Raw genomic sequence first — 22,482 nt, 5'->3', positions numbered from 1 at the left:
TGGGAGGTGAGTGCTCCTCTTCCTAAACATAAATGAGGCTGAACTGCACTCTTCCTGCCTGCTATAGTTAGCCAGAGCATTAGAAAATTGATGTGTACCAAGTCAGTCATGGAGAAGAAGAAGCAGGATAATTAGCATTTTTTTTCCACAGCTTAATGCAATGCCCACCTTTTCACCTGCCCTACATAGGATTGTTTGCAGTGGGAAATGTCAAATAGTCTTGATTAGAGGGATGATTTCATTCCCTTTAATGAAATTATATGGGCAAATAAAGCAAATAGATTCCATTTTTTTTCCTCTCAGTAATGCCATTCTCTTTCAGACAAATGTTAGCCCATGAAGGGAGCAGATGTATACTTGTTCAGCAAGCACGGTGAGAGCTTTTTCAAATTTATACAGTCTCTTTAGCTAAGATCATTATGAAATAATTTGCCCTTATTTCCTCTGTGTAGCCACAAGAGAAGTCAGTGAAATTCTGTCAAACATAGAACCAGATAAGCAACTAGTTTCTATATGCCTTAGCACTTTTCTACTTCAGATTGAGATTGTTAGGTGAAAAAAAATTAAAAATCAAAGCTTGCATTTCTGGATTTACTAATTTGCAGCAAAAAAGTAATATAAAATGAACTGTGAGCATGACACAGCTTCACACTGCTAAGGAGGTTCTTGCTATAAATTTGTACTTTTAAAGCCTAGAGAGTTGGAATGAAATTCTTTCTGCTGCTAAAATGTTCTCTTTCTATATGTCCTGGTGATTTTATTATTCACAGTCTCTTTTCAAGGAATGTTCCCTGAGGTGAGAAAAAGTATGTTGGCTTACAGCAAGTGTGAAATATCATATGGAAATTTCTAGTATGGAGGAACAAATTTAGTTCTGTGCTTGGAATTGGGTTCTAGCTTTTGTTTCTGTTGTTTAAAAGATACTGCAACTTTCTGAGCAACACATCTAGATTTTGTTTTGCAGACCGTGATTTTCAAAACATTTGTGACATAATACTATATTTTCAAGTTTTGAATATGGCTGATTTGGGCCTGAGAAATAAGTGAACTTGATCTAATTCAACATTTTTATTTCTCTTGTTCCTGTTTTTTATAAATAATTAGATTTATAAGGCATCCTTATAAAATGGAGGCATATGTAATTTAACATTATCAGAGAATAATTTCATCCCTTTGGATAGGGTAATAAATTTTCCTTTTTTAAAATCATAAACACAGTGAATTATGATAAGCATGCTCAGAGGTTTTTAGAATAATACAGCACAAATAAGTGTTGTTTTTCCACAAAGAGATGAATAAAGTGATTGTATTTACTATGGCTGAGCAGTGTTACTTAAGAATATCTAGTACTGCTATTCAAAAATGCTCTTTTAATAACCTTTTGGTGCAGATAGCTGTAGGCCCACATGAATGTCACAGCCAAAAGTAAGGAGTCTTTTTCAGCATTGGCTCGCCAGTTTTAGAGCTGAATTTGAAGCTCCAAGTTCTTCTCCAATAGAAATGGAAAGACAAGGATGCTTTTGCCAGAAAAAAGTGAAAATTGTAGGCCTTGAAATATGAAATGAGACCTAGTAGCTTGTGCTGCAATGAATTTTACTGACCTGCACTATCAGTTGAAAAAGCTGGGATTTTGGGATAGACAGCCATCTTAAAAATATATGTTAGCATATTTTGTGTTGCAGAAAAGTTATTATTCTGGGCTGAACATGGCTTAAAAAGTTGAAACATTTTACAATTTTCTGTCAAATGTAAATCTTGGCAGGATTCAGTCTAGGGAAATCAAGGCCTTGTTCAAACTGAAACATTTAAATTTATTAAAGTTTGTTGAAGCAGAGTCTATGTAAAGCCTCATACATGACAGCCAGAAACAAGGTATAATTGACTATAATTGTGCTTGAGAGTCTACTTTTCAAGGAATTATTTGAAATACTCTCATAGCAAAACAGTGCTATCTTCCTTATCACTTGTGCTGTGGGACATCATTGGTCTTTGCATTTTAGGGACTAAAATGAATATTTAGCAGTTCTCTAGGGGTGAGGAATAAATCCCTGACCCAACTGAAGTCAGTGGTTTCATGCTGAGGTCATATATATTGCTTTTGTGTCATAAGGTGTTACATTCCTTCCCAGGTGTGGTTAAATTGTGCTGAGCTGGACGAGCATTTCTTGGCATGGGATGAATGATTTTGAACATATCTGTCCCATCTGGACTTCCTGGCCAAAGAAAGAACCTGGTAGGGCAGAGAGAGGGTTGAGGAATGCCACCATAAGCTGCTGTAGACAGCCCCTGTGCTTCCTGTGGGCTCAGGTACTGGCACTTTTACCTCTACGGGACACATGGGATGACTAGTGAAACCTTCTGACACTGGGAGAGAGGAGTTCACCATTCTGTGCATGAGAGATTTGCATGAGAGCATGGCTTATGCATAGATAGGGCCTGTTGTTTTAAAGAGGGGTGTAATGACTTCCCCATTGTCTGCCTGGGCACTCCTTTTTAATGTTAAACATCCATGGAACTGGAGTGGAAGCAGCCTCAGTTGGCCACATTTCTGAGAAAAGTGCATCACAATAGCACATTAGTCATCCTCACTTGATAAAAACAAGAAAGATGAATGAAAAGCTGCAGCACAATGCAGAGTTGCAAGAGCAGCTTATATTGAAAGAGCTGGGTTTTTTTCCCTTGTTGTTTTTAAAGTGTGTGTGAAGACACCAATGCTCCTTGAAAGACACTCTGTTTTATGTTTGAAAAACTACAGATTCTTCAGGATTTCAGGACCTGTACCAGTGGTTGATTCAGGCCTTTTGTCCTTTGGAAGAAGAGAAACAAAATTCTGGCTTCTGCCGTGGCATGAGGCCATCTGATATGTCCCTGGAAACAGCCAAGTAGAAAAGGTTTGCCTGCTCTGCTTAAACATTCGAGAGCACACAGCATTTTTGGGAGAGCTGGGCTTTTGTTCTGAGTCACTGCATTCCTTTTCCACACTGTGCAGCTAGCTGCTGCCCTCCAGCATGCTGCACAGAGCAGTTGGATTGCACTGAACGGTGCTTGGGGCACATGAATGCTCTTTAAGTAAGTTATAGTGACCGATGGCACTAAACTGAATGAGCAGTGTTAGTCTTTCTCTGTTCCAGTGTGCAGTAAAAAGCAGTTTTCTAGGATTGAATAAATGGTGCAGTTGAGCTGTATGTAGATCACAGAGAAAAAAAAAAAAAGCAGATTTGATGACTTATTGAATGACTTCTGCTTGTAAAAGAGAGACATAGAAATGTTCTCTTAGTTGCTGGCAGGAAATAATAGCTGAACTCTGGATGCTAAAACATGATTTGAGCTGTGAGTATGTTAGCTGGGCAATCAGGATGAGAATGATATCTGTTTCTCATTGTAAAATAATATATCAGTCAGGTGTTAGTCATCATTGCAGGAAAGTGGCAAAAGCACAGCAGTAAAGAGACCCCAATATACCTACCAGATGATGCTTAGATTGCTGATGGCACCAAGCTCACATCTGTAAGTTCAAAGACTTAACACTTGGTTCCTTATTCCCACGTTTGTTCATCCAGCTGCTTTGGTTCTGTGGGCAAAATTTCATCGTGGGAGTCACTTGAAACTGGCTCATGAGTTCACTGGCATATGAGGAGTACTTTAGAAATATGAAGCATTTTTACATGCAATGTGATTTATAAGTTTGCTTTTTTTCTGTATGACTGATTTCATTGTCATTTCAAGCTGTGATGTTACACAACAGAGAGAATCACCCTCTGCTGTTATAGTCCCTTTTATTCTTTGCCTCTTATTTGGTTTGCCATTGAAATATTGGGACAAATGCCTCAAGAAATGGTGCAACAGTCTCTCTGAGGCTTTGGAGGCCTGGACAAAGCAATGGAAGGAACATGCAATGTGCAAGTTATGCACTAGGGAATCGTGAAGACATTCAGTTATTGTTTTTTGTGTTCTGAGTAAAATTACTTCAGTAATTTAATTAAAATGCAGAACCCAGGCTGGCTTGCAAGGTGTTCAGCACTCTCTGCTCCTTGTGAAGACAGTTTGTCTGAAGAGTGACAGATTTTTTTTGCTCTCCCATTCTGTGCCTATGTACCACAGTGACATTTGCTTCAATCCTGACATTTAGGTTAAACATTTGGCATTGAAGTCCCTAACTTTGCGTAAAAAACTAACTCCAAAGCAGAGACTAAGACTATGAAGATAAGCTCCTACTTCAAATGAGTGGAAATATTTTTAAAATGTGTTTAAATGTGTTTGTGTCATAGGAATTCGGGACTAGATTCGGGGCATTTTTAAACTTCCTTTTATTAATGTTGGGTTATTACTGGACATAGCATGTGTTTGTGTTTAAACTAAAATATAATTGACTATAAAACAGTCTTGGCATGTCATGATTTTTAGGAGGTCACTACTCCTATTTTCTCTAAAAAGTTACAAGTGATATGTCCTAAAATATAAATTTCCAAATATGGATTAGATCTTACAATATAAAATAATGTTGCTCATGCCCAAGCAAATAATAAGGTCACTTGTCTGGTATTAGGTCTTAAAGTATGACTAACTAAAGATTTCTTTAAAAATAAAGAGGGAAAGGAAGAGCCTTGAATACAACTTCAGAAGGGCAAAGCATTTTACTTTGTGCATGCTCTCTGCTCACGTGGCTTTGGACAGAATGACAGTGCAAGAGCAGATTTTGAGAATGTCCAGGGGGAAACACCAAAATTCCACTCACTAAAGTCTGAGAAGATGTGAAGCTTAGCTGCATGTCTCAGTATGCCAGAGTTAAGAGCAGCTGCCTCTGGAATGGAGCTGCCAACAAAGAGTGATTAGGCAATGCCTGTGACCGATTATTTATGCATCTCACCTGGAAACTCTACAGGAGCAAGACTGGCCTCACCAAGAGTCTGAGCTGAGGCACTCACCCAAGAGAAATGCCATCAATGTAATTTCTTTTTGAGGAGTGGAAGGTGGTACTCAGTCTGAACTTAACTCTAAGGTAACTGAACATGTTCCATAGATGTGCACATCCTGCACTGCTCCCAGCGCCACGGGTCAGATCCTGCTGCTGCTTTTTATGCCTCTGTCACTGAAAGTGAAAAAGGAGAAAGTGGAGCAGGAAACGGCAAAAAAAAAAAAAAGGTTTGTCTTCGCTGTTCTCACTGCTCCTTGTGTGGTCTTACCTTTCGATCCTGATGCCCAAGGAGTTGCAGAATGACAATATTTCTCAAAACTGATTTGGTTTTGGAGAAAACTACTACAACAATTATTTCTTCTGCTAAAAATTAGTAAACTGCAGTTAACTGAGGGTGCAGGCAAAACTACAGAAATACTAAATGGAATGCATCTGAGTTTCCACATCCTGTGCTGAAATGAGAAACCAAGAAAAAAATGTAGATGTAAAGCTATAGTGATTTGAATGCTGGAAATTAATTTCAGAGGATGACTGTTTTTTTTGGTGAGAAAATACTTCCTTTGGCTTTTATTGTTAATCTGAGTCAAAATATAAGCTCACAAAGTGAGCTTAAATGCAATGAAATGTGGAATCAAGATATGGTAGTCAGCAATGAAAGTGAAAATAACTTTCAAATTATTTCTGTTAGAAAAGCTGAGGCTGCTGGATGAATCTTCTCCTGTTTGAAAAGAAAGGTCTTATATGTCCCTGCAAAAGGCACAGAATTTGGCTTCTAGAATTTCAATACTTTGACAAAGCTTTAAAAAGAGCTGAAAATGAGGGAGTCCTTGCTGGAAACGTCAGCAGCTTGGCAAGGCTCTGGGCAGTTGGCATTAACATCAATACTGGCATTCAGCTGACACCCTTGTTCAATGTATCTTTCTTACTGCAACTGGCAGGAGACAAGGGCTATTGTGACTGCAACTTTGAAAGCAATATTTAATTAAGTAAATTGATGTGTTCATTGGGAAACTGCAAATCATTTTTATGTGGCTTTTTTCCCCCCTTTATTAAAGGCTCTTGAAGGGGTGCTCTTTGCATTCAATAAAGTTTTATCTTTACAGTGGGTACTTAGTGGTTTGCATGCTTCAGCTTGCTGCTCATTGGGCATCAAGGGCAGAGTTTTTCCTTTAAATATCTTCATTCTCTACCTACACTTTCAGGAAGAAATAAATTTGATCGGTTTGACTTGTGCTGAACGTGCAAATCATCCTTTTTATTAAAGGACATTCAGTTCTGCTAAAGGAGCAAATAAGTGGAAAAAATAGGATTTCAGTGAATTGCTTTCCCCTGCTCCCAAGAATAATTTCACATACACTGTGCCCATGGAAGTAAAAAGGAGACATTTGCTAATGTTTTGGAGGGGAAAGCAGCTTGTGCAGAGCAATGCAATCATTATCCTCTGCTTAGGCCTCCCAGAGAGGAGGGAGAAACCAAGATGTGAACACTAAAGGGTTAAGCATGACATTGAGAGCAATTTGTCTATTGTTTCTCTACTAATATCTTTCACCAACTCACCACTCATCACCTTTTCCAAGTAGTCTCCATATAGCAACAAATGGCGCCACAGACAAATCAGATGCAATCTCATGTTTTCTTTTCATAAGCATTTGTAAATTTGTTAAAAGGAAAAGTAAGGGAAATGGGAGAAAAATGTTTATTTTGTAGAAGCTGTACCAAGGAGCATTGAGAACAGGGGACTCTTTTTTTCTGTAACCTCCTCTGCTACCTGATGGACCTCTACAGCTCTGCATATAATTTTTTTCTTAAAGGAGATGTTCTGTGCCATTGAAATGAATCTAGGTTCTCTTCACAGTACTCTTGAGGATTCTGAGCTTGTATTCTGAATATTTAGAGCATGGTGACAGAAGCCTAGGTGCAAAACTGGACTCTTATGTTCCACCTTTAGTTTGCTGCTAATTTTCATCTCTCTGTTTAATGTCATAACACAGTTTTCCTCAATGACATATCTGCATATAATTGCTATGTGTACGTTTTTCTGTCTGTAACACAATGCCATGAATGCACAGACAGTTTTTTTTCCCAGCAATGTTGCTCAAAGTCCTTAAATTTAAATCTTTCCTTTACTATGTAGGTTCATTACTTTTCCTTAAAAAGAAATCTATTGCTTTTCTTTTTTTATTTTTTTGATCCTAAGTTTCTTTCAGTTGCAACTGACTTTAAAAGATGGAAAGCATTTATCTTTCTTTACATAGAAATCAACCATATGCTTTGTTTGAACAGATATTATTTCAGTTTAAAAAAAAAACCCAAAAAAACAACAATCAAATACCAAATAAAAAACCCCCATCCCAACCCTCAAACTTATGAAAACAAAAAGTTCTGCAAGAGTAGATAGTTTGTATCTCTTTCTTGCTGTTGAATGTACGATAAACATAAAATGCCAACTGTCCTGGTTATAATAGAAGATTTCTAGGTTTTTACAAGCGTGAAGCGTTGTTGTAAGAGTTACTTATTTTCCCTTGATGAGTTTTATAACTTATGAAATTTTCACTGAGATGCACAGAGTAGGATTTCATATTATGGCTGAGTGCTTGTCAGCAGTCCAGGCAGAACTTCTGGAGGCTGGTCAAAGGAAAAGGTCATCCTCCACCATCCAACCTTCCCAGCTGTAGCACAGGCTGGCCAAAATGCATTTAAAACAGCTGTTCTTTTGTAGCAGCAATTACTGTAGTTGTTACAAGGAAGTTAGATGGTCACAAATGGGAGGAAGATCAGTTTAACAATTGTAAATCCTTGCTGCCACTCATTTCTGAGTACAGGAGCCTTGAATGAATGGAATTAGGTTCTGTTTCTCTGGAAAATACAATTGATGGAATGTTTTACCACCAAGATGCAGAAGATCTTGTTAGTAAAAAGAAAATCAACATAAATTCCTTCCTGTCAATTGCACAACAGTTATATTCCAAGTTTTTCCCATCTCACTTGATGGTTTGCATATAGGTGCTGTTCATAAAGGCTGGTTGGCCAATTTAAATGGTAATGGCAAGATCTGGGAAGTTTATTGCCTTATATATAAGATTTTTTGAGAACTTCTCTCACCTCTTTGGCCAGTAATGAGCTTTGCTATATGATGCCAGTGGACCAAGACTTTGCTAGCCAGTCTTGCTAGGTGCTGGGAATTCGCAATAAGTCAGCATGAATTTCTGCCTGAACTTGGTTTGTGGTATCTGTGGTTGAACAGGAGGAAAAAAGCTTATGCTCAGACAGAATTCCCTGGGTTTTGAAGAGCATCTTTTCTCCTTATCTTTTGCAAACCGTGCTGTAAACACTTCTTTGACTCCTTCCAGAGCTCATTTCCACAAGGACAGCATTTGGCCGGGCTGTCCCCAGCACAGAGGGAAGCGATGTCCCACGGCGGCTCTGGGCCCATCTCTGTCACGGTGCAGCCGCTGTTCACAGGGTGCCACGGCTAACCCTGCCCGGATGTTCTATCTGTGGGAAGCCCAGGAGCCGGGGCCGATGTTTTCCATGCCCTTATCCTCATCCTTATCCTTATCCTGGCCTGTTTGTGCGAGCGGGGTCAGGCGCGGCCCCGCAGCAGATAGCGCTGCCCAAGATGCTGAAGTTTGTGTTGCTTAGGCCACTTAGAGCTTTTCAGCAAACTTCTGAGAACAAAGTGATGGGGCTTCTCTGGCAGCTTGTGAACCTAAGAGTGTTTGTTAACATAAGACTTTGGTAGGACTTCTGTCTCTAATTACAAGATCTTTTTATGTAGGTTCTAATAAAGCATATGGACTTTGCAGGAGCTGCATGGTTTCAGGCTGTGCTTTGCTCTGATCATTAATTGTATGTTTAGGTGTAGATCTTTTCCAATTTTTCCATTTCCCATGTGTTCATGATTACTGAAGTCAGTCATATCATCTTTTATATGATCAGCTTGCTCTTTATGGAACACACAAAATAAGATTTTTTTTGTTTGTTTTTGTGGCAGATTTCAGGTTGTGCATATCGCATGCATATGTCAATCCTAGGAACTGAAAAGTAAAACTATTTCCAGCTATGCTGAGGGGATATTTGAAGCAAAATATACAATCTAACTACATAGTGTCATTATAGAACAATGCAATAATATATTACTGAAAAGAGTCAATATTTTTCATAAAATAAACACTTCAGAAACTGACACATTCCTCCATGTGCATATCTGGAATGTAAGAAAATACGAATAATTTGTAGCAATTTTTTTGTTTTCCACTAACTATATACAAGGCACAGAAATCTCTGGCCTATACAACCATTTAAAATTATGTACCTGTTATTATGGGTCTAAAAAACTATTTAAATTTCACAATGTGTCTTTTAAAACTTTTTAAAAATGGGTTATTTGGTGCTGCATATTTCTATTAAGGAATTTTTTTTGTTTATTGTTTGTTTGATTCCTGAGGAACTAATATTTGTTTTCCTGAATATTTTTACCTTCTTATACAAGAAGCTTTTGCGTACAACAGAAAAATGACTGTGTTAGCAAAGGTTCTACTATGATTTTTAAGTGTGTGAATAAAGGGTTTTTTTCCCTTTAAGGGCTGGAGGTAGGGTTCTTTTAACTGCTTTATATCCACATTCCAAAACCTATTTAAAAACCTGAGTCTAAAGTCCAGCTGACAATGAACTCTATTTTCAGCTAAAACTCCCTCCTCCCCCACTTCGCCACACACGGTTTCTGCTGCTGCTCCACTTGTGATAAAGAGCAAAACTGTTGTTTGGCTGACATGCAGAAGGAGTTGTTTATCAAAAGGAGGCTATTCTAGGAGGATATGCTCTTTAAACAGAACAATGGGGATTTTGAAGATAACCAAATCAGTACTACATAGGTGTTAGATCTGTTTTAAATTGTTTCTGTGTTGGAAAGTAGGAGGGGGCCCTGGTATTTGGCTTTGAATCCCTGGCTTGCAAGTGTGAAATGGCTAAATCCAAATTAGCTGCCAACTGTGCTTTGTACTGCAGTTCAGGCCTGTCTGTAGGGCCTGGGTACAGAGCCTGAGGAGCACAGGCTGGGGGTGCAGGGAAAGAGGCCTCAGAAAATCCAATTTCATTTTGTGATCCAGGTGTACCATGTTTTTTTGATGAACTCTTGGTTGAAGCAGCAGTACCTAAAAGCAAACCTACAGGCAGATTCATCTTGGCTAGTTAGGTCAGGTTGCAGACATCTCCATCCTGTTGACATAAATTAATTGGCTTCTGGACATGAGAGAGTTATCAATAGCTGATAAGTGGGAAGAGAAACAAGGGAACTTCATGGGAAACTGAGTTTGGTACAGAAGCTCAGCAGACACATGTGAAGCGTTTTTGTTTGCTCTCACCTTCTGCAGAGAGAGAGAATCTCATCAAGAATAGAGGTGACCTTCAAAGGCAAGGGAGAGGAATATTACATGTTCTGTCAAGCTCCTGGATGACTGTTTCTATTCTTTCTGAGTTATGACAATCTCTAATTTTCTCTAATGAAAGCTTTTCTCATATATTTTTGTTATTTTGGAATGTCACCAGGTACAACTGAAAATCCCCCTCTCTTCCTTACTTACTTGTAGTGGTACTTTTGTGGTACATTTAAAAATCTCTTCCCAAAATTAAAAAAGTGAGGATTCCCTGTAAATAAAACAGTATGAACTCTGTTCCCTGCCCCTCTGCAATGCCTCTATAAATGAAAAGGAGCAGAAAAAATTCTTCTTCCTAGTGCTGACCATATGCAAGTGATTTATTTAAGGTCACACAGTGAATTGTTTGCAAGAGAGGGATGATTTTCTCTGCTGGCCATCTGATTAAAGCTCAGCCTAAATATGTTTGGAAATTTTCAGGTGGTTCAGGAGAACATCTGGGAGTGCCCACTCTTCCTGAAATATCTATTTTGATTGATTACAGAAGGGGAGAGGTCTTTTTTATTCACCTGGCATCTCCTGCCCTCAAAATTCAGAATGAAACTCTTTTTTTTCAGCCCTAAGGTTTTCTACCTTCTTCCTTCAATACAAATGCAAGCTTAAATTCTTTTAAGTGTGAAAAGGGCACCTCGGTGACCCCTGCCTAACATCACTGACACTGTTTGGCATTCTCACCTGAAGCCTGGATTTATTTTCTTAAAGATTCCCACTAGGTAAACCCCATGGAAAAACTAACCCTTGACAGCTCTTGCTGTTTTACCCATCACCTTTTAGAGGCAAGTGTGATGCTGTGGAGATGAGGAGGGGCAGTTTGTGTATGCCAGAGCCAGCCTTGCTGTTTGTTTTCTATTCTGTCCTAAAGTGATGCATTTTCAGAGGCTTTATCCCACAGCCAGGAAGAAGGAGTGACTCCGTGGTTATTCAGGCAGAGCAGGGATGTGCTCTGTGCAGCAAGGTGAGGGGTGAACTGATTATTATTACTGATTATTGCACTAAGTTTGGACAGTCTTGATGCTGTCAAGAGTGGCAAGTAATGAACCTTTCCTGAGCTTGCTCAGAGTAATGGCATTGCAGGGGGACACAAGGATGTCCTGGCCAACAGTGACAACCCCGTAGTTTCCTGTGCTGTTCTGTCCTCCTGGAACTACGTGCTGTGCCCTGCTGTTGAGTTTGCACACTGCTTCATAGGTATGTTGTCTGAGACTTGAACTTATTAAACTAAAATGATCCTCTTGAAGTGCGAAGGATTCCTAAAGAGGGTTGGGGTTTAAATTAGAGTATCCCAGTGCACACTTGGAAGCCTACTGTTTGCTTTTATGTTTGAAAATGCTGCCCTTGACTTTCAATTTTTTTAATCTTATCTAACCCAAGAAACCATACTTCCATTTGGCAGTGTGTTTTTTTTGGTTTTGTTCTCATAACTCTTGACCTGCCCATGTAGCTTAACTGACTGGGAATAAGGGTTGCTCCTGGTTATCGCAATAGCTCATATACATTGACAGAAGTCCTGGAAAGCAGGTTTTATGACAACATAAATGGTAAAACTTTCCAGCTTAAGAGGAAATACACTCCTATACTTGAAACACAAAAATTTAGTGGAGGAAACTAACTTGCAGTTTAAAACTAACTATAACTTAAACTAAACTATGACTTGCAGTCCAGTGAACAATTCTCTGTTTTGTGCGTACTCACATCTGAAATTTTGTCAGTGTTGAGCTCCAAGCATCAATTGCTGCTGCTTGAACTCTGGTCTTGCTTTAATGATGGGTTCTTTGCTCTCATCGTGGTGCTGGATGGAGTCTTTGGAGACCATCACAATGTAAATAAATACAATCTGTTTGTTTCTAGCCTGTTAAAAAAAGAGTGAGTTGTATGTGTCAAAGAAGGGGGAAAACTCTTAAGGATTCATTTGCATGCCTTTGAGATGCAGGAGGTACAGGAAGCAATGGGTTTAGGGGAGGGCTAGCAAAGTCATTCCATAGGGGTATAACAATAGGGAAACATGTAGAGTGGTTAGATGCTGTTAGATTAGATTAGTGCAGATTTATTTGGCAAGTGGTGTTTATTTTTCTATTAATCATATAGAGGTATTTAAAACTTGTAGAAAAGGTGTCATTCCACAAATCATTGTGGAGAATGGTTCATTCCATGTGTGGGTTGGGTTTTGTTCTTTTTTTTTTTGTTTCTATCATTCATAGGATTTTTTTTTAAATTAGAAATGCTAGAACTAGAACTAGAAATGGAAATGTCAGTAGACTAGAACTAGAAACTAGAAAATGGAAATATCAGTAAAGTAGTGCAGTAGTTCAGATATATTGAATTTCTCTGCTGCCATGATTGTCCCTAGGCTGGATTTTTCTTCATCTGTTACATTTGTGATATTTTCTTCCTGCCTTTGCCTGTGTTATTACAATCTTAAATGTGGTGAAATATGCTGACTCGTACAAAATTTTATGTTTCAGCAAAGGAGAGCAAATAGAGCAAATGAATTCACAATTGGCTAGAGCTAATTTTGTGTAGTTACTAGCTCACATCCCAGATTTCTCTGTCAGTTATTTGTTTGAAAGTAAAATAGGAGGCATAGCATGGGCTGAAAGAGAGAGAAAGGTTGGGGTTTCAGAGGGACAGCCTTCTCACACCATTGCCAAATCACCTCTCTCTCTCTACTTTGCATTTGTAGTTATAAACCAGGACAGGTCTGATGGCTGCTGACAACCCTCCTCGATATTTGTGGTTTCCCTTCAAAGGTTTGTATTGCTGTAAACATTTTCTCGATGAAATTTGCAGTGAGGGAGAAAGCTGCTGTAAGACGTGGCTGTGGAGCACCACAGAAATGGACCAAGCAGCCTGTGGCAGGGCTCCCACCTCTGCTGTGCCCCTCCTGCTGCTGCCAGGGCTCCAGGAGAGCCACCCTGACTGTAGGGGCAAAGCCTGTGGCCACTGAGAGCCTCTCCCAGAGGCACTTGCCTGGGCTGGGCAATGGCTGCTCTGCACCCTTGGCCCTCTTCCCCTGCTTCCTTCTGGTACCACACTCTTACTCCTCTTTTCTCCTTGTTTAGGTGCTTTTTTCTCTCTGAAGGCTGTGCAAATGCATAACTCCCCGTTGTTTACAATCTCTCTTAATCCTGCTGTGAGGGAGAGCTTCTTCCAGTGCTTTTCTCCCTTGTAATGCAACTGTAGGCACCATTAACCTTATCTAAGAGCTGATGGTTGGTCACTGGAACCTCTCCTGACCTCCAGCCCCCTCCTCCCCTATTCTGTCTGTCAGGTACCATTCTTTAACATGCACCTTCTGTGGATAAACAGAAACAGGTCTCTACTCAAAATGGGTGGAAAAGGACTTGTATGATCTGTGGCAAATACATATGTTTGCCACTACATTGTTTAATTAGCATAGCTTTTTCCTGAGTCCCAAATGCTGGCCTATTTGCCCATACTGGGTGACTGTTCTACTTTCTATTAATTTCCAGGGCAAATTTGAGCTATCTACTGAGTGCTGCAATAACTGTGTGTAGACTAGTACTTTCTGACTTTAGCTAAACTGTAGGATGGATCTGTATCTTTCAGCATTTCCTTTGACCCACTTTTCTGAATTAGTTTCCACTGTCCCTGAAAAACACTGTCCTGCCTCCCTTCTGGTTTTGCTATTTCCTTTTGTTTGCTGAAATATTTAATGAAAACTTGCAGCAAATAAAAACTTTGTAAGTGGAGGAAATTTCTTTGGCTGGACAATACAGAAAGTCAGATTTGGTGGCCTTGGTTTTCAGATGTATTTTCCTTAATTCTTAACTAAATGCAATTGTCAGGATTTATTTTTCTTTCCTTGATTGAACCATTTGCTTCAGGCTAGCTGAATCTAAATCCTTTTCTTGTCCAGTTTTTACTTTCTTGATGCTTCTGATGATGTCATTCACAGAGTGTTGCATAGTGGAATTGTTGCCTTGTAACAAACTAGTGGACTCTCTCTCTCTGAATTGATTTTTTTGAGGGCAGAAATGGTACACTCTAAATTATTTTAAAGAAAGAAGAAAGGAAAATGAGATGAATACTCTCCCTGTCCCTCCATAATTATCTCTTAAACATGTGGTACAGTGTTGGAAACAGTGAGTAATCCTCACCTTCACAGCTCTGCCAGCCAGAGTGTTTCATGTGAGAGATGGTGTTTTGCTGACGCAGGGCTCTGCTTACTCCAGTGGGTTTCTCTTTGTGCTTATTGAGATGCCAGAAAATCTACTGCATAGGTCATGCAGAGGGAAATTCATTAGGTGCCATCTTGTTTCAGCTCCTGCTTATCCTTATCATGTGCCTGTGCCCTCCTCCAGAGGCTGGCAGGGGCTCTGCAGAGTGGCCCGTGACAGGAATAGCTGGGAGGGTGGCTTCAGGAGTGGCCTGTGACACAAATAGCCGGCAGAGTGGCTTCCAGGCTCTGTGAGCAGGGCTGCCTCCCCTGCCCCGAGGGAGCTGCCTGGCTCCATGCCTGCCCTTGCCAGTGTGCCAGCCTTGTTCTACTCCCTCTCCTCTTCTCTCATGCTCTCAGTGCTCATTTAAATAAGATAGTCTTGAAAATGCATCATGGAAGGTTTAGAGGATGACTTTAGGCAGGATTTACATGACAGACGCTAGATCCTGCTTGTCTCTGTGCAGATATACCTGCTGTGAGTTTCCCTTAGCTGCAGGGAAGTGCCCAGAATTACAAATGTGACCGAGAGGAGCAGGGCTTGCCTGTGGTGTTTAGAAGGGTGCACAGGATGGTTGTATCAGGTTTGATGTCTCGGGGCTACCTGGAGCTGTGTCAGTGCAAACCATGTGTGGGAGGCTGGGACAAGTGTGGTGAAAGCCACAAGAGAAGATCTTCCCTTCTCAGTGTGATGCACCCACACCAGGACTTTGTGGTATTGAAGCTACGCAAATGTGGTCGAGCATTGTAAAACAAACCCCTTCCAGATATCACAAATCATTCTTCTTTTGAAAGATCTTCCTTGCTCCAGTCTTCCCACACCTCCCATCATCAAATGCCTTACCTAATGCTCTAGACTAAGCATGATAAATCTTGCCCTCATTTTTAAATCTTGTGTTGCACACACTCCCTGCACTATGGAGACCATGGCATTGCTTATGTATTGTTTTCCTGCTTTCAAGGTATATCTACTGTTTAGCACTCTCCTCATTCACACCATTGCTCAAAACTGGCATCTTTCTCTGTTTCGTGTGAATCTGATAGTGTGAAATCTGCACCAGAAACTTAACTGTAACCACCTGCTGTTTTCTCTATAATTACCAGTAAGCAAGTCCACTGTAAGTATGTGTCTCCACTTTGGATGCCAAAAAGACATTGATAGCTTCTGAGTCAATCATTTGTTGGTCTGATGTGAAAAAAATACCTCTCACTTGAGTCAGAACCTTGTCCTTCTCTCGTCTCTTTACTGTCTGAGATTATTTCATGTGGTAGCAATGACAGCTTGGATATAGCAACACTCTTGGGGGCCACATGGGGATACCCAAGCTTGTCCAAGTCCTAGGTTTGAAAATAGCTTAATTTCATAGAGCTAGCTAGGTTTGAAAATGTTGGAAGCCTACACATGCCTGGATAAACTTTAGAGGACCTCCCTTAGCTCTTACATTAGCAGTGTAGTTCAATGGTTATGTTAGTGACCTTTGTCAGTACAAGAATTCATGTTAATTCATGGCAACCTAGAGCATTATTATAAACCTCTTGTCTGTTCTGTTTTTTGGGGCTTTGAAAGATAATCAAGGTAGATTTATCTGATACTAAGAGATGAACCAGTTACCAGCCTTAGGTTTCTTCCTTTATTTTTGTAGGAGGTTACTGCCAGAGTAAACTGAAATTGGAGGTGGTTTACGATCATGCTGCAGCCTGTACACTACACTTGCTCAGGAGTTTATCCAGGAAGGATCAGCTGATCCTGCTGCAGGATGGTGACCTCTGGCAGAGACACAGGACAGAGACAGCTGCTTCTGCTCTCCCAGCTAAACCTGCTTAAGGCGGTGGGTGGGAGTTGTTAATGCCATTATTTGTTTAATTGTAGAGCTAATAGGTTTGTGTGTGTGTGCACTTTATTACAATAGAATACATTAAATAGAAGCAGAGGAAAGATTGAGTGTGCTACTTTGGGAGCTGGTTTCCAATTGTTATTCCTTTTTATTAAAGAGACACTAAAAGGAAAAGTAACCAGAAGCAAACTCTGCTTTAAACTCTCCATTAAAAACACAGCTCACCCTGAAGTGTGTGGTGTCATGGGGCTGAGCAGTGCTTTTAGGAACAGAGGACAAAGGTGAATTTTTAATTAGCCTTGTCTTCTTATTTTCCTCCAAGTATAGATAGGCTTAGCTTTCTCACCCTTAGTACTTGAAAACAGGCAGCCAAGGGTGCTCTGGGAATTGCTTGCTCCGGAAGTCTGTTAGAAAAATGGTAATCCAAAAGTTATTTCTATTTTAATAAAGAGAGGATAAAGTTTTTAATGATGATGGCCTTATGGAAGTGCAGCTTTTTCCCTTTCTTACCCCCCTCCATAATACCCTTAATAAACAAAATAGAGATAGAACAAATACTTCACAAGCTACCACAAGGATCACAGTGGTATTTTGTGAGGTGCTGTGGGAGCTGTCTTTTATGTTCAGGCCCAATATGAATCTGCAAGTTATGGTCCTCTCAGGAAAGAAGATGAGGGCACTTGGCAGTGGAAAGTATCTTGCCCATAGTGGAGATGGTGAGAGAATTGGCAATGAGGAGGTGACTGGTCATTCTGCAAGGCCTGGTCTGGGGCCAGTTTTCATTTTCATCTTGTTCTCTTTCTGTTTTTCTTTCTCTCTCGCTTTTGTTATTTATACCAATGAGCAAATGTTGCTTATTTTTAGCAGCCTTTCCATTTTGCTCAGGCACTGATCCTAAGTAATGGAATGCCTATGGCCCTCCCTCAGGCACCATTCCACCTCTAATAAGAGCAAACAAATGCAAGCTTTGGTGTAGGGAGTTATTGATTTGCTTCCAGGCAAGTAGGTGTTTGTGATATATATAAAAGGTGCCCATGCACACCATGTGTTAGCACTCCAACATCTTATGAAATGGCCTGGCATAATCTGCCTTGGGCTCTTGGTGAGAAATTGCGTGTGCATCTCCATAAAGAAGCATTGCAAGTTACTTATTTTAGAGGATATAAACCTCCCCCTAAGAACACAAACACCCCCAAATAGGCACACCCATTTCCACTACTAGAGCAAAAGCAAGGTCCTCCTTTGAGTGCAGACAGTCCCAGTTCTGGGAAGCAGATGGATCAATTAATAGAAGCAGAGGTAAGAGTGGCATAGACGATGTAGATGTTGTAAGCCCCATATTTTTCCTTTTCTAATTTGGATCTTATATCAGATTTTAATTTTATTGCAGAGATGCTAACACTAGGGATAATGGGGTCTTGAGAGAAAGAGTTATGGGAGGGCTTCCACTGAGGTGTGGATGTCCAGGGGGCCCCTGCCACACAGATTAGCAGCTGGCAAGCCACATCTTCCATTGAGTCTCCTAGCAGCTTTATGGCTTCTTTCCAGCAACCTTAGAAACTACCCCTTGTCTAAACCCCTTTAGGCTGGAAAAAAAATGTAAGGGAGAGTGTATCTTATCTGAGACAGCAAAGCTGATCCTTTCCTAGCCCTACTCAAAGAATACCCAAAAGAACTTCAGAATGAAGAAGAAGCATCTACATATTTACACTGCAAGGAAGGAGATCGCAGAGTTTTAGGTCTTGCCCATCCATGCTAGTCCTGCATTCCCTTCAGGTACAAGGGATTTTCTGGGAGAACAAGAGCCCTTGGTCTTCGCTGTTGCCTACTTTGCATCAACAGCACTTGTCTCTCCTAGACACGTTTGTATTGCTGTCTGTGAAGTAATTTCTGGCTGGTGCCTATTTCAGTTCCAGCTGGAAGGAAAGCAGGTGGGGAGATTGTCCCACACCCTCAGTGTTCCTGAGATCCCACCCAGCCCATAGATATAGCTACATAATGCTTGGTTCTCTCCCAGTGGGGTCTGGCTTAGTTTAAACACTTCCTGTAGGCTTTTGTCCTCCCAGTTTTCAGCCCTGACTCCTTTTGGTAGTTAGGAGCCTACTTATGTGCATGCTTAGGCTGGCAGAGGACATTAATTTTCTGTTAATAGAAGGAGTGACTGTGGAAACATTACTCAGGCACAGCTAGAGCAACCAGAGGACCTGTGCTTAATTTACTAATGCCATGTTTATGCAAGTATTGTTGCTTTTGCCACTGCTTGCGAGTTACCATTGACTGCAGTTGAAATATATTGGAGATGGAGAGAAGAAGGAATCTTGTTTAGGTAACAAAGTGATGCTGCCTTTGAGAAGGACCTAAGTTCCTGTTTTACCATAGATCTTTGTAGCATTTCCACCCTTTCCTTGTTCCAGTTGCTGATGGTTTTATCTGTACTCTGGCATATCTCTCAGCTGAAGCAAGTTCTTTCTTTGCCAAGTCCCTGTTTTGGTACTGTCATTCAAGATCTAGCTCTTATTAACTGTCCTGAACCTGGTGGAAGGGGGGAAGGTGTCTATTCTGAAGCTACTCTTTTAAATTTAGCTGTATTTGTGTGCTATGATCTGCACGCCTCTGCCTCCAAATTGCAGCACAGTTGTCCAGGGTTATTTTTCATTAAATGACTCTTATAACTGGTATTCCCATTAATGACTATCTTGGTCTGAAATGCAGCAAGACATTTAACATGAGTGGGATATGATACCCACCTCAAATAAATACAGTGCTGCATCAGTAGATGTTTTCATATTTTCAGGTAAGCAGGCTGGTGTTGGGGAAAAAGGTTAGTCTATTAACACCTCTTCTCAAAGCAAGCCAACTTCCTTTCTACATGGAATAATTATTTTTTCACATAAGCCCTTAGTGCCTCTGCTATGTTTGCACTTGTAAGTCTCAAACATTGCAATACAGATAGCCCTTTATGAGTGGAATCTGAGGTCATGTGTCTGCATTTCAAACTTAAAATTGCTGTGCATGGGCTACCTTGCACTGGCTTGTGAATGTTGTAGGTGTAAGGGCTGTGGACCCATATTTCAGGTGTGAAGAGAGTAGGGCCTTTTTTAGCACTTAAAGCGCCCATGTGTGCAACTCACAGTTATGAGTGCCTTTGGCAAAACTTTGTAGATTCCGTTGATTCATAGCTGGCATCTCACCATCTGTATGGTCAGGATTACAGATAAATATGTATCTGTCCTACACATAACAGAACCATTTAGAGCATCCCTGCAGCATAAAGAGGAAGTGAACTTGGGCACAAAATTCACTCTACCTTTGTGAAAGACTTGCTCGGGAGAATACTGAAAGGCTTTTTGTTTGTCACAGTCCAGGGCTCACTGGAGATTTTAGGTGGCTGGCAATCCATGTTTCTGTTTATACAATTCCAGCAAGGATTAAGGGTCTTTAACCAATCACAGTTCAAACATAGGTGGTGGTGGGAGCAGAGATTGTAACCAGCATGCCAAGGAAGTAGAGAGACAGAAGGCTTCTATCCTGGATCTTGGATCCTGGGGCTTCCACAGATAAAATGTTGCAGCTGGAGTTGGAGAGGGTGTAATGACACACAAATTTTTGGTTTAATCATCTTCTAAAGTCATGCCCAGGGCTGGTTTACAGAAGATGAAAAAAGCTAATGAACCCTGAGGAGGACTGATCTGCAGCTGTCTTCAATATCTTCCTTGAAGGAGGTCTTTTTTCATTGCATGTATATCCACTGCACGTTGCTGTTTTGAGCAGCTGTGTCTTTGCTGCTCCGTCTGATATGCTCATTGCTGGAACTATCTCTTAAAACTCTGGCCAGCACCTGAAAAAATATTATTATTTAAGGTGACATTAACATCCAGGTTCCAGCCACAATTTTGCGCTGGGTACACCACAGTTGAAATAGGAGAGTGCCCTAGAAAGCTTATTTTTCTATCTGCAGACACTTAACTTTGAAAGAGGAAATGGGTGAAGGCAAGGTAGCTTTTTTTAATCCAATGTGAGCTGGCTAGACAAGTCAGGGAGATTCTTAACAGGTGTGAGATTGCAGTAAGATTGGAACAATCTGGCAGAACCACAAAAAAAAAAAATCTGATTTAAAATTCCCTAACTTTTGTCTTTTCACACTCAGTAGCAAAGCTAGGAGATGTAGCTCGGGAATGGAGCATAAGACTGAATTTCAGCTTCTGTTGGCACTGTAGTCACAAATTCTTGAGTACTTACGTGTACTGTATACCTATATTTCACTGCTGGGCTTGACTCAGGATTTATACCTTGTGCTGCTGTATTCTGGAAACTGTTGGTCTTGCACCAACAGCACGATTTGCAAGGGACATGCCCAAGAGATCTAGAGTGACTGTAACTATGCTGGTGCAAGAATTTGAATTCAGACACTGAAAGGGCACATTCACAAAGAAAAAATTGCATTACCAACATTTGTTAATCAAAATATGATGACTAGCTTGGGGTAAGTGCTTAAGGCTGTTCTCTGTGCTAACAGGCCCATGCAGAGAATCTGGGTGAGCCCTGGGGTGAAAATTGCAGGCTGCTGAATGCAATGTTCAATCCTATGGCTATGTTTTTAAATTACTTCAAGTAAGAAGTCCTTTCGTCCTACCAAGTATGAGGTATTGAGATGTTTTACAAATATTACCTATTTGTTTCTGTTAATATATTATTGGCTTGTTGGTATTTTGAATAAAAATAATAATTGTGAGAAGCTTTAAAAATGAACTCTTTACAACTGATCATTTAATAATAATTAAAGGTAGTGAAGGAAACTTGAAACACTCAGTTGTTTTAGCAGTAAAGCTGAGGAGGTTATCTTCTGAAATTCTCTAATCTTTTTCTTGCAAAAAACGAGGCAGGGAATTTATCTTAAGCAATTGCTTTTGGAAAATCATCCTTGCTAGTAATTTCTTTTTTATTTACAGAATATCCAGAAGAAGGGGAAAGTTTGTGAAGGAAAAAAAAGAATATTGCAACTCACTGCTAGAGGCGTTAATACGACGCTAACGAACCGTAGCCTTTCCAGAGCATAGCTGGCAACATTAGCACCCATCTGTGCTGAGTGGGATGTGCAAGCAGAAGCCAGGGCCGAGCAGCCTCCACCTGTTTGCAGAAAGTAAGTGAGCACACTCTGAAGTTACTCAGCGCATTCGCTCTGTCTTCGGCAGGCTGGTGGTGTTGTTACTACTGCTTTTCTGCTGTCTCATATCTCCCACTGCCATGTGCCAGCTGATAGGGGAGCTGTGACATACCACACCCCCGCGGCCAGGAAGGGGGTCACATGGACTGGTCTCATCCAGAGCACTTTAAAGAAATTGATAAGCTCTATCTCATTTAACTTGGCCTTTGGAAGACGCTTGTGGAAATTTCTGCAAAGGAGGTGACATCAGTTGTTGTCACAGCTGCTGTGTAAGTCTGCAAGGCTGCGTCTGTTCAGTGTCTGCCTGGGGTGTGTATGCGTGTGCAAGTAGATATTGTTCATAGATTGCATTTAAATCAAAACCAGTCCATATGAAGCTGGCAAGAACATTCACTTGCTCAGAATAGGTGCATTACCATCGAGACTTGAGGCAAGGATGGAGGATGTAAACTTAATAAAGCACAAAGACAACCAGCTTTGGAGGGCTGGCGTGTACGTTTGAAACAAACCTTCTCCCTGGGGAATTCCAAGTGTTAGCATGTGGGACATACTCCAGCTGCTAGCTGCTCAGACTTAAAATAAACCAGGCAAAATCCCATATTCAGGTTCTACCAACTGAGGCAAGCTGCTATTGCAAATGTTTCGTCTCCCTTTTTCTTCTAGTTGGGTCAGAATGACAGCAAATATTTTCGAAAGGACATTTAAACCCTTAGTATTTCACACAGCTTTCCTTGTGCTTCTCTGTAGTGACGTGTTTCTCAACACAGTTATAAATTTAGCAAAGAATCTGGTTTGTACAGGTTGAAACACTGTCCCAGGAAGGCTGGGATTAAAAAACAGGGTGAGAAAGAGTATTTCTAGCTTGTGTGACAATGACATTGCTACCAATACTGCTTTCCAAATCCTAGGTGCTTTAAAAATCTCAGCATGACTTCATTTACAGAGAACTATTTGCC

The 22,482-nt window shown here is 40.5% G+C and overlaps 1 long non-coding RNA gene across 1 annotated transcript; it reads right to left on the bottom strand.

The window, feature by feature from the left end:
• Positions 1-14,066: 14,066 nt before the first annotated feature.
• On the bottom strand, positions 14,067-21,585 carry LOC141728498 (uncharacterized). Its single transcript, XR_012579470.1, has 3 exons — positions 21,368-21,585; positions 19,670-20,200; positions 14,067-16,766 (listed from the first exon to the last, which is right to left on the bottom strand). It is a non-coding gene; the product is annotated as an uncharacterized LOC141728498 (long non-coding RNA).
• Between the last annotated feature and the right edge of the window lie 897 nt (positions 21,586-22,482).

This window comes from Zonotrichia albicollis, chromosome 3 (genome assembly GCF_047830755.1).
Source record: "Zonotrichia albicollis isolate bZonAlb1 chromosome 3, bZonAlb1.hap1, whole genome shotgun sequence".
NCBI classification, from domain to species: Eukaryota; Metazoa; Chordata; class Aves; order Passeriformes; family Passerellidae; genus Zonotrichia; species Zonotrichia albicollis.
The sequence above is the reverse complement of the archived record's forward strand: the minus strand, read 5'-3'. Positions and strand labels throughout refer to the sequence as shown.